The 10,461-nt window shown below is 55.5% G+C and overlaps 1 long non-coding RNA gene across 1 annotated transcript in view; it reads right to left on the bottom strand.

Moving 5' to 3' along the window:
- Positions 1 to 663: 663 nt before the first annotated feature.
- LOC142470236 (uncharacterized) overlaps positions 664 to 10,461 on the bottom strand; it is a 76,004-nt gene continuing 66,206 nt past the window's right edge. The window contains exon 4 of the long non-coding RNA XR_012789248.1: positions 664 to 936. This is a non-coding gene — a long non-coding RNA (uncharacterized LOC142470236). The remainder of the gene's footprint in view (positions 937 to 10,461) is intronic.

The raw sequence follows: 10,461 nt of genomic DNA, 5'->3' as shown, positions 1-10,461 counted from the left end.
GCCAAGACACATTATTGTATTAACCCATTGAGTACCAAACGGTCTACACTTAGAAATATTTTGTTTTATTTCCCTTCCATGCTCCCCCTGGAATACACATGAACCAGACAGAGGGAGCTGCCATTCTGAGTGAGAGAGACTGATTTGTCCCCAGAGAAGGGGAGAGATAGAAAGGGCTACCCAGCTAAAGAAGAGGCTGGCACAGTTCCTTAGACCCACTGGACGGTGGTCGCGGAGTCTGCTGGGACTGCCTGGGTCTTAATCCCAGGAAGAAGGAAAGACGCGAGACCGTGCTGAAGCGGGAATGTCCTATCCTTAACATTGGACTTACAGAGGAGAGATTCTCTGAGCTCTCGTGGGGCCGCGCTCCCCTAGGAAGAAAGGATGCAAGACCGTGCTGAAGCAGTGACATCTGCTCCAAACCCTGGAGTAACAAATAAGCAAAATACTTTATTGCTGTGTTCAGAGACTTTATATGTTCAGCTATAGTAATACCTGTTTTGGAGTGGTAAACAGCTTAGCTGTCCACCAAGGTAGTAAGGGTTGAAGCTGAATGTGTAGTTAGACTCCTAAAAGGAGTAAGACTTTATTTTATGATTTTGTTTTGACTTAAAGGGACGGTGAGCCTGTTAGTGTATTATTTATCCCTGTAAATAAACCCCATATAGAGAAATACTACATTTCCTGCCTCAAACTGGGACTAAAAGAGACTGCAACGTGGTGTGGGCATCACTATATATACATGTTTATAGCCCTGATGAATAAAATGATACAGTGCGGCATGTTCTCCATGGGGACACTTACCCTCCGAAACTAAGACTGTGTGTGTTGAAGCGAGCTCTTAGGAATGACAGAAGGAAGGCGATTCGATCCATTTCTAGCAGCGTTGCCTTTCAATATGTGTATTTGATTTCAGGGTGGAATTTCAGTATTGCTCTACAAACACAAGAAAGGTCAGTGAACACAACAAAGTCCATATCGAAATCCAGAACCAAACCCTACACACACACACATCCCCAGCAGTGCGGCCTAGAACACATGGGACATGCGAAACTTGCTATGATTTCATATTTATCTGGTCACCTAACTCCTCCTATTGCTCCGTATACAAGGGCTTCCAGTTTCTTCCTACTACTCCCCTTCTGAGGGCAAGATTTGCAAAGGTCCATTCAATGTATTAACATGACATGAACCTAACGCAGGGCTGGCCAACTCCAGTCCTCAGGGGCCAGCAACAGGTCAGGTTTGTAGGATATCCCTGCTTCAGCACAGATGGCTCAAACAGTGGCTCAGTTGAAGAGCCGTAGTGTTGCTAAGATTTGCCCTTTCCTCTGTCATGCTAATGATAAAACTCTAATGCATGCCCTTATCCTCTCCCTCCTGGATTATTGTAACATACTGCTAACAGGCCTCCCTGCCTCACAACTTTCTCCTTTGTGACCGATTCAAACTTTGGCTGCTAGAATCATTCCACTTTCTCTCAGAACAGTCTCTGCTCATCTCCTCCTTAAATCCCTCTCCTGGCGTCACCCTAAAAAATTTCAGATCACCCACAAAATTTCGCTCCTTACCTTCAAAGCTCTCCCCTCATCTGCTCCTCCCTACATATCAGTGCTGATCTCTCTCTATGCCTCTGCTTGTCTCCTGCGCTCTGCCCATAACAGTCTCCTTTCCGCCCCTTTCACCTCTACTGCTTTCTCTCACCTTAAATCCCTTTCCCCTCCTTGTGACCAGATATCCCGGTTTAGTCGGGACGTCCCGGTTTTTAGGGCTCTGTCCTGACTTTTTTGGGTGCTTTCCCGATTATTATTTTTTGCCCATTGACCACGCATGTGCATGAGCAGCCGGCAAGTGCCGATTGGGCATGCGCGGTCGGCAAGGGCTCATCACGCATGCGCAGTTAGCGAGTCCGACTGCACATGTGTGACATTTGTCCCAGTTTTTGCCGGGACAAATCTGGTCACCCCACCTCAGTGTCCCTTACCTGTGGACTTCCCTCTTACAGTACATGCCGAGCACCTTCTCACCCCACCATGGCTCAGACAGGGACAATCCTGGCAAATAGCTGAAGTCTCTGGCATTATTTTAGTATTGCTATGATTAAATATAAAAACTACAGCGATGGCGTGTGAGCCACTACAGAGATTATGGACAAACTCGCAAAATACTGAGTACTGATAGAGAGGACAGCAACATGCGGCAGCATAATACTGAATCAGAGCAAATTAGCTTGATGCTTTGGCACAGAGTCAAAATGACTCTCACTTTTTGGAACCTGACCCATCGAAGTTGGGTCTTTGACTTGTGCGATCTCACGGCAGAGAAAGTCAGAGAACCACGCGGTTTCGTAATAAACCAATCCTGTTGAGTCTTGGCTAGGTCACCGGTAAAAGAAAATCTCGCCTCATTTTCTGAGACCGAACTAATTGAATTTTCTTTTCTCATAATTCCCAGACACCTCACTTATGACTTGACCTGCCAGTCAAAACGTCTGATGGAAGCCTTGGCTGCAAATCAAATCATTTCAAGGAGAGGTTTTGCAGCGCACACACGGCACGGTGCAGTGATTAAACAAAGCAAAGTCCGTCATTTCTCTTGGAAGCAGAAATATATTTAGTTAACCCCCTGACTGCCGACTATCTCAACGCCTCCAGTCATAAAACTAGTGCCGGATTTATCACAGAGATTTATCCAATTGAAAGAAATTGGGGTTTTGCACCTGGGAGACTTGAGTAAAGGAAAACACAACTTTGGATTTAAATTTATTGTTTAACCCTGTTTAAAAACAAATAATGATGCCGAGTATCTCAACACAACTCCATTAGTCCTTGTGCACAGCTGTAAAGTGTTCTTGATGCTTGCAGTATAGTCAGAGGTGGTACGACCACTGGTATGGTACGATATAGGTGCCACTGCCCCAGGCCCCACCACCTTTAGGGGGCCCGTCCTCCACACGCCGGAACGCTTCTCCAGCAACCAGAAAACAGCATTCCTAAAGGCCCCCCTCTCTCCACACCCCTTCCTCTGACCCTACCTGTATAGGGGGCCTTACCTGGCAGCAACGGCAGCCCACCCAGGTGGTCCTAACATGGAGGATAGGCCTCACCGGCAGTCAGGCCGAACTTCCGCAATCTAGGGTTACCACATGTACGTTTTTAGAATAGGGGATGCTGGTAACGGCGCTCAGAGGCACAACTGCTCCCCCTCCGAGTCATGCGCGACACCGCTTTGACCAGAAAAAAAAATTCTCTCCACTTTTTGAGCTTAGTCACTCCCATGTGTTATCGTAGTTGGTGTAGTATAAGGAAGAGGGGCACATAGTACCACCCTCCATCCATTTCTCCCCCCCTCCCCCATCCATTCCCACCTCCATCCATTTCTTTCCCTTCCATCCATTTCTTCCCCCCTCCATCCATCCATTTCTCCCCCCCCCTCCATCCATCTCTCCCCCCCCCCTCCATCCATCTATTTCCCCCCTCCATCCATCCATCCATCCATTTCTCCCCATCCATCCATTTCCCCCCCCTTCATCCATTTCTCCCCCCCTCCATCCACCCATTTCTCCCCCCCTCCATCCACCCATTTCTCCCCACCTCCATCCACCCATTTCTCTCCCCCTCCATCCACCCATTTCTCCCCCCTCCGTCCACCCATTTCTCCCCCCTCCATCCATCCATTTCCCCCCCTCCCCTCCATGCATTGCACATTTGATTACGTAAGTAAACAAAAATGTGCATGCTTATTTACACACCCATATTTTACTGCACACACGCATTTAGCCACCGAAAAATGAGCACGTGTATTCTGCACACTCACAGCTATTTGCACACAAGCATTTAGCCAAATAAAAAATGTGTACGCTCAATTCAGTGGTGGCCTTTCACGGGAAAAGGTGACATATACAGTAATAAATATGCACAGCTGTTACCGCACTTCCCAAGGCGGCATCTGATGCTTCGGGGGAGGGGAAGGGTTAACCCTTCAAATGCCGGCGCGTCGTCTCTGGATGCAGCAGGGTTAAATCCCCCCCTTCTCTCCTGCGATCCCGGACAGGAACATTCCGTGCTGTGTAATGACACTGCAAATGTGTCGACATACTCGGTACTGCTGCACATCGCAGTGTGCTCTGTTAGCAGGCGAAGTAACCAGCGGTCGCAGTGGCTTAAGAAAGCAGTGGTCCTTGTGTTTTAGTGCAAAAGACCCGACTTGCATTTAACATTGAGGTAAAGCTATTCGGAGAAGCAGAAATGGAGCGAGCCTTCCACAAATAAAGCCAATTTTCCCATTAAATAGTGACTGTCAATAAACAAAAAGCAGTGGTACTGAGGTGGGCCGGCACTTAACCTAGCATAATATCTCACTTTGCGTAACACCTTGTGCCGATCGTGTCAGTCTCCGCAGCGCCTGGAAAAAAGGGGCGTGATATTCCCGCTCTGATGCGGCGTCCGCAGAAAACCTGGCAGTTAATCTCTTCCTCTAAAGCAAGGGGTTCTCAACTCCGGCCATCAAGAGGCCCCAACAGGTTTTCAGGATATCCCTGCTTCAGCAAAGGTGGCCCAGTCTTTGACTGAGCCACTGATTGAGCCACCTGTGCTAAAGCAGGCCCTTCGACTGAGCAACTGATTAAGCCACCTGTGCTGAAGCAGGGATAGCCTGAAAACCTGACCTGTTGGCGGAGGGTCTTAAGGACTGGAGTTGAGAACCCCGGCAATAAAGAAAGCGGGTCTAAATTGAGTTTAACCAAAAATAAATGCCGCATCTCCCCTCGCTGCCGGCACATCTCCCCGCCCCCCTTCCCCCCCTGCTGCCGGCACATCTCCCCGCCCCTCCCTAACCACCCGTTGCCGGTACATCTTCCCGCCCCTCCCTACCCCCCACTGCCGGTACATCTCCCCGCCCCTCCCTACCCCCCGCTGCCGGCACATCTCCCCGCCCCTCCCTACCCCCCGCTGCCGGCACATCTCCCCGCCCCTCCCTACCCGCTGCCGGTACATCTCCCCGCCCCTCCCTACCCCCCGCTGCCGGCACATCTCCCCGCCTCCCCCTACCCCCTGCTGCCGGTACATCTCCCCGCCCCTCCCTACCCCCCGCTGCCGGCACATCTCCCCGCCTCCCCCTACCCCCTGCTGCTGGCACATCTCCCCGCCCCTCTCTACCCCCTGCTGCTGGCACATCTCCCCGCCCCTCCCTACCCCCTGCTGCTGGCACATCTCCCCGCCCCTCCCTACCCCCTGCTGCTGGCACATCTCCCCGCCCCTCCCTACCCTGCGCTGCCGGCACATCTCCCCGCCCGCCCCTACCCCCCCGCCGGCCCCTACCCCCCCGCCCCTACCCCCCCGCCGGCCCCTACCCCCCCCCGCTTCCGGCACATCTCCCCGCCCGCCGCTACCTCCCCCCCCCCCCGCTTTCGGCACATCTCCCCGCACTGCTTTAGGCTAAAAGATAAGGTGTATTCCATCCCCCAGAACTGAGCGGGTTAATTCTAAAACCCACTTAGCGAAGCTCAGTTCTAATAAACAGTTTGCAGTAGCGAGAGAAAGGTCAGCTCCTGAAGCTTATCGCTTTCATTGATGTCTTGTCAATCAATTTTATTTAGTTATTTAGAGAATAAAATAAGATGGCTTCTCAGCAGTTTTTGGAGCTAATCGGTGATTTATTGGGTATTTTCGGAATATAAAAAGCAGCAATTGCAGATTAAAAACTGCCGGGGGGTTTGCCCGCCTGGTAATTGAGCCGGTATAATGCTTTCTTTCTCTTCCTTGGGAACAGGAGAGGTCTCTGGAAATGTAATAATCTCAGTAGAACGTTCTCGCCGCGGCCAGCTCGCTGCGAGACACAATGTCACGGCTGGTGACAGAAAAGTCTTGCAAACTGCATCTTCCCATCCGTAATGTGTTTACAACGAGCTGGAGTTGCGCAGGGGGGGCAGAATTGGCCTCGTTTTGCAGCTGAGGAGGAGAAATGATGAAGGCGTCCCCGTGGGAGGAAGGTAGAAATGTCTCCGTTTTTGGTTTTGGGCAAAAACGGCAAAATCTTCGCGGTCGAAATAATGTGGCAACCGAGTCTTGTGAAGTCTTCAATACTGGAGCAGTTTGGGGACAGCTGGTGGCAGTCCCAGCGACAAGTTAACAGACTGGGGTGTGGGTGCTGGGTATCAGGGCTGAGTGTGGGTGCTGGGTATCAGGGCTGAGTGTGGGCGCTGGGTATCAGGGCTGAGTGTGGGTGCTGGGTATCAGGGCTGAGTGTGGGTGCTGGGTATCAGGGCTGAGTGTGGGCGCTGGGTATCAGGGCTGAGTGTGGGCGCTGGGTATCAGGGCTGAGTGTGGGCGCTGGGTATCAGGGCTGAGTGTGGGCGCTGGGTATCAGGGCTGAGTGTGGGCGCTGGGTATCAGGGCTGAGTGTGGGCGCTGGGTATCAGGACTGAGAGTGGGCGCTGGGTAACAGGGCTGAGTGTGGGTGCTGGGTATCAGGGCTGAGTGTGGGCGCTGGGTATCAGGGCTGAGTGTGGGCGCTGGGTATCAGGGCTGAGTGTGGGCGCTGGGTATCAGGACTGAGAGTGGGCGCTGGGTATCAGGGCTGGGTATCAGGGCTGAGTGTGGGCGCTGGGTAACAGGGCTGAGTGTGGGCGCTGTGTATCAGGGCTGAGTGTGGGCGCTGGGTATCAGGGCTGAGTGTGGGTGCTGGGTATCAGGGCTGAGTGTGGGCGCTGGGTATCAGGGCTGAGTGTGGGCGCTGGGTATCAGGGCTGAGTGTGGGCACTGGGTATCAGGGCTGAGTGTGGGCGCTGGGTATCAGGGCTGAGTATCAGGGCTGAGTGTGGGCGCTGGGTATCAGGGCTGAGTGTGGGTGCTGGGTATCAGGGCTGAGTGTGGGCGTTGGGTATCAGGGCTGAGTGTGGGCGCTGGATATCAGGGCTGAGTGTGGGCACTGGGTATCAGGGCTGAGTGTGGGCGCTGGGTATCAGGGCTGAGTGTGGGCGCTGGGTATCAGGGCTGAGTGTGGGCGCTGGGTATCAGGGCTGAGTGTGGGCACTGGGTATCAGGGCTGAGTGTGGGCGCTGGGTATCAGGGCTGAGTGTGGGCGCTGGGTATCAGGGCTGAGTGTGGGTGCTGGGTATCAGGGCTGAGTGTGGGCACTGGGTATCAGGGCTGAGTGTGGGTGCTGGGTATCAGGGCTGAGTGTGGGCGCTGGGTATCAGGGCTGAGTGTGGGTGCTGGGTATCAGGGATGAGTGTGGGCGCTGGGTATCAGGGCTGAGTGTGGGCGCTGGGTATCAGGGCTGAGTGTGGGCACTGGGTATCAGGGCTGAGTGTGGGCGCTGGGTATCAGGGCTGAGTGTGGGCGCTGGGTATCAGGGCTGAGTGTGGGTGCTGGGTATCAGGGCTGAGTGTGGGCACTGGGTATCAGGGCTGAGTGTGGGTGCTGGGTATCAGGGCTGAGTGTGGGCGCTGGGTATCAGGGCTGAGTGTGGGTGCTGGGTATCAGGGATGAGTGTGGGCGCTGGGTATCAGGGCTGAGTGTGGGCGCTGGGTATCAGGGCTGAGAGTGGGCGCTGGGTATCAGGGCTGAGAGTGGGCGCTGGGTATCAGGGCTGAGTGTGGGCGCTGGGTATCAGGGCTGAGTGTGGGCGCTGGGTATCAGGGCTGAGTGTGGGCGCTGGGTATCAGGGCTGAGTGTGGGTGCTGGGTATCAGGGCTGAGTGTGGGCGCTGGGTATCAGGGCTGAGTGTGGGCGCTGGGTATCAGGGCTGAGTGTGGGCGCTGGGTATCAGGACTGAGAGTGGGCGCTGGGTATCAGGGCTGGGTATCAGGGCTGAGTGTGGGCGCTGGGTAACAGGGCTGAGTGTGGGCGCTGTGTATCAGGGCTGAGTGTGGGCGCTGGGTATCAGGGCTGAGTGTGGGTGCTGGGTATCAGGGCTGAGTGTGGGCGCTGGGTATCAGGGCTGAGTGTGGGCGCTGGGTATCAGGGCTGAGTGTGGGCACTGGGTATCAGGGCTGAGTGTGGGTGCTGGGTATCAGGGCTGAGTATCAGGGCTGAGTGTGGGCGCTGGGTATCAGGGCTGAGTGTGGGTGCTGGGTATCAGGGCTGAGTGTGGGCGTTGGGTATCAGGGCTGAGTGTGGGCGCTGGATATCAGGGCTGAGTGTGGGCACTGGGTATCAGGGCTGAGTGTGGGCGCTGGGTATCAGGGCTGAGTGTGGGCGCTGGGTATCAGGGCTGAGTGTGGGCGCTGGGTATCAGGGCTGAGTGTGGGCACTGGGTATCAGGGCTGAGTGTGGGCGCTGGGTATCAGGGCTGAGTGTGGGCGCTGGGTATCAGGGCTGAGTGTGGGCGCTGGGTATCAGGGCTGAGTGTGGGTGCTGGGTATCAGGGCTGAGTGTGGGCACTGGGTATCAGGGCTGAGTGTGGGTGCTGGGTATCAGGGCTGAGTGTGGGCGCTGGGTATCAGGGCTGAGTGTGGGTGCTGGGTATCAGGGATGAGTGTGGGCGCTGGGTATCAGGGCTGAGTGTGGGCGCTGGGTATCAGGGCTGAGAGTGGGCGCTGGGTATCAGGGCTGAGAGTGGGCGCTGGGTATCAGGGCTGAGTGTGGGCGCTGGGTATCAGGGCTGAGTGTGGGCGCTGGGTATCAGGGCTGAGTGTGGGCGCTGGGTATCAGGGCTGAGTGTGGGCGCTGGGTATCAGGGCTGAGTGGGCACTGGGTATCAGGGCTGAGTGTGGGCACTGGGTATCAGGGCTGAGTGTGGGCGCTGGGTATCAGGGCTGAGTGTGGGTGCTGGGTATCAGGGCTGAGTGTGGGCGCTGGGTATCAGGGCTGAGTGTGGGCGCTGGGTATCAGGGCTGAGTGTGGGCGCTGGGTATCAGGGCTGAGAGTGGGCGCTGGGTATCAGGGCTGAGAGTGGGCGCTGGGTATCAGGGCTGATTGTGAGCGCTGGGTATCAGGGCTGAGTGTGGGCGCTGTGTATCAGGGCTGAGTGTGGGCTCTGGGTATCAGGGCTGAGTGTGGGCTCTGGGTATCAGGGCTGAGTGTGGGCGCTGGGTATCAGGGCTGAGTGTGGGCGCTGGGTATCAGGACTGAGTGTGGGTGCTGGGTATCAGGGCTGAGTGTGGGTGCTGGGTATCAGGGCTGAGTGTGGGCGCTGGGTATCAGGGCTGAGTGTGGGCGCTGGGTATCAGGGCTGAGTGTGGGCGCTGGGTATCAGGGCTGAGTGTGGGCACTGGGTATCAGGGCTGAGTGTGGGTGCTGGGTATCAGGGCTGAGTGTGGGCGCTGGGTATCAGGGCTGAGTGGGCGATGGGTATCAGGGCTGAGTGGGCACTGGGTATCAGGGCTGAGTGTGGGCGCTGGGTATCAGGGCTGAGTGTGGGCGCTGGGTATCAGGGCTGAGTGTAGGCGCTGGGTATCATGGATGAGTGTGGGCGCTGGATATCAGGGCTGAGTGTGGGCGCTGGGTATCAGGGCTGAGAGTGGGCGCTGGGTATCAGGGCTGAGAGTGGGCGCTGGGTATCAGGGCTGGGTATCAGGGCTGAGTGTGGGCGCTGGGTATCAGGGCTGAGTGTGGGCGCTGTGTATCAGGGCTGAGTGTGGGCGCTGGGTATCAGGGCTGAGTGTGGGCGCTGGGTATCAGGGCTGAGTGTGGGCGCTGGGTATCAGGACTGAGTGTGGGCGCTGTGTATCAGGGCTGAGTGTGGGCGCTGGGTATCAGGGCTGAGTGTGGGCGCTGGGTATCAGGGCTGAGTGTGGGCGCTGGGTATCAGGGCTGAGTGTGGGCGCTGGGTATCAGGGCTGAGTGTGGGCACTGGTTATCAGGGCTGAGTGTGGGCGCTGGTTATCAGGGCTGAGTGTGGGTGCTGGGTATCAGGGCTGAGTGTGGGTGCTGGGTATCAGGGCTGAGTGTGGGCGCTGGGTATCAGGGCTGAGTGTGGGCGCTGGGTATCAGGGCTGAGTATAGGAGCTGGGTATCAGGGCTGAGTATAGGAGCTGGGTATCAGGGCTGAGTATAGGAGCTGGGTATAAGGGCTGAGTATAAGAGCTTGGTATCTGGGCTGAGTATAGGTTCTGAGTATAGGAGCTGGGTATCGGGGCTGAGTATAGGAGCTGGGCTATCGGTGCTGAGTATAGGAGCTGGGTATCGGTGCTGAGTATAGGAGCTGGGCATCGGGGCTGAGTATAGGAGCTGGGTATCAGGGCTGAGTATAAGAGCTTGGTATCGGGGCTGAGTATAGGTTCTGAGTATAGGAGCTGGGTATCAGGGCTGAGTATAAGAGCTTGGTATCGGTGCTGAGTATAGGAGCTGGGTATCAGGGCTGAGTATAAGAGCTTGGTATCGGGGCTGAGTATAGGAGCTGGGTATCGGGGCTGAGTATAGGAGCTGGGTATCGGTGCTGAGTATAGGAGCTGGGTATCGGGGCTGAGTATAGGAGCTGGGTATCGGTGCTGAGTATAGGAGCTGGGTATCGGGGCTG

Source organism: Ascaphus truei, chromosome 19 (assembly GCF_040206685.1).
Source record: "Ascaphus truei isolate aAscTru1 chromosome 19, aAscTru1.hap1, whole genome shotgun sequence".
In the NCBI taxonomy this organism is placed as follows: Eukaryota; Metazoa; Chordata; class Amphibia; order Anura; family Ascaphidae; genus Ascaphus; species Ascaphus truei.
This window is presented reverse-complemented; position numbering and strand designations above follow the sequence as displayed.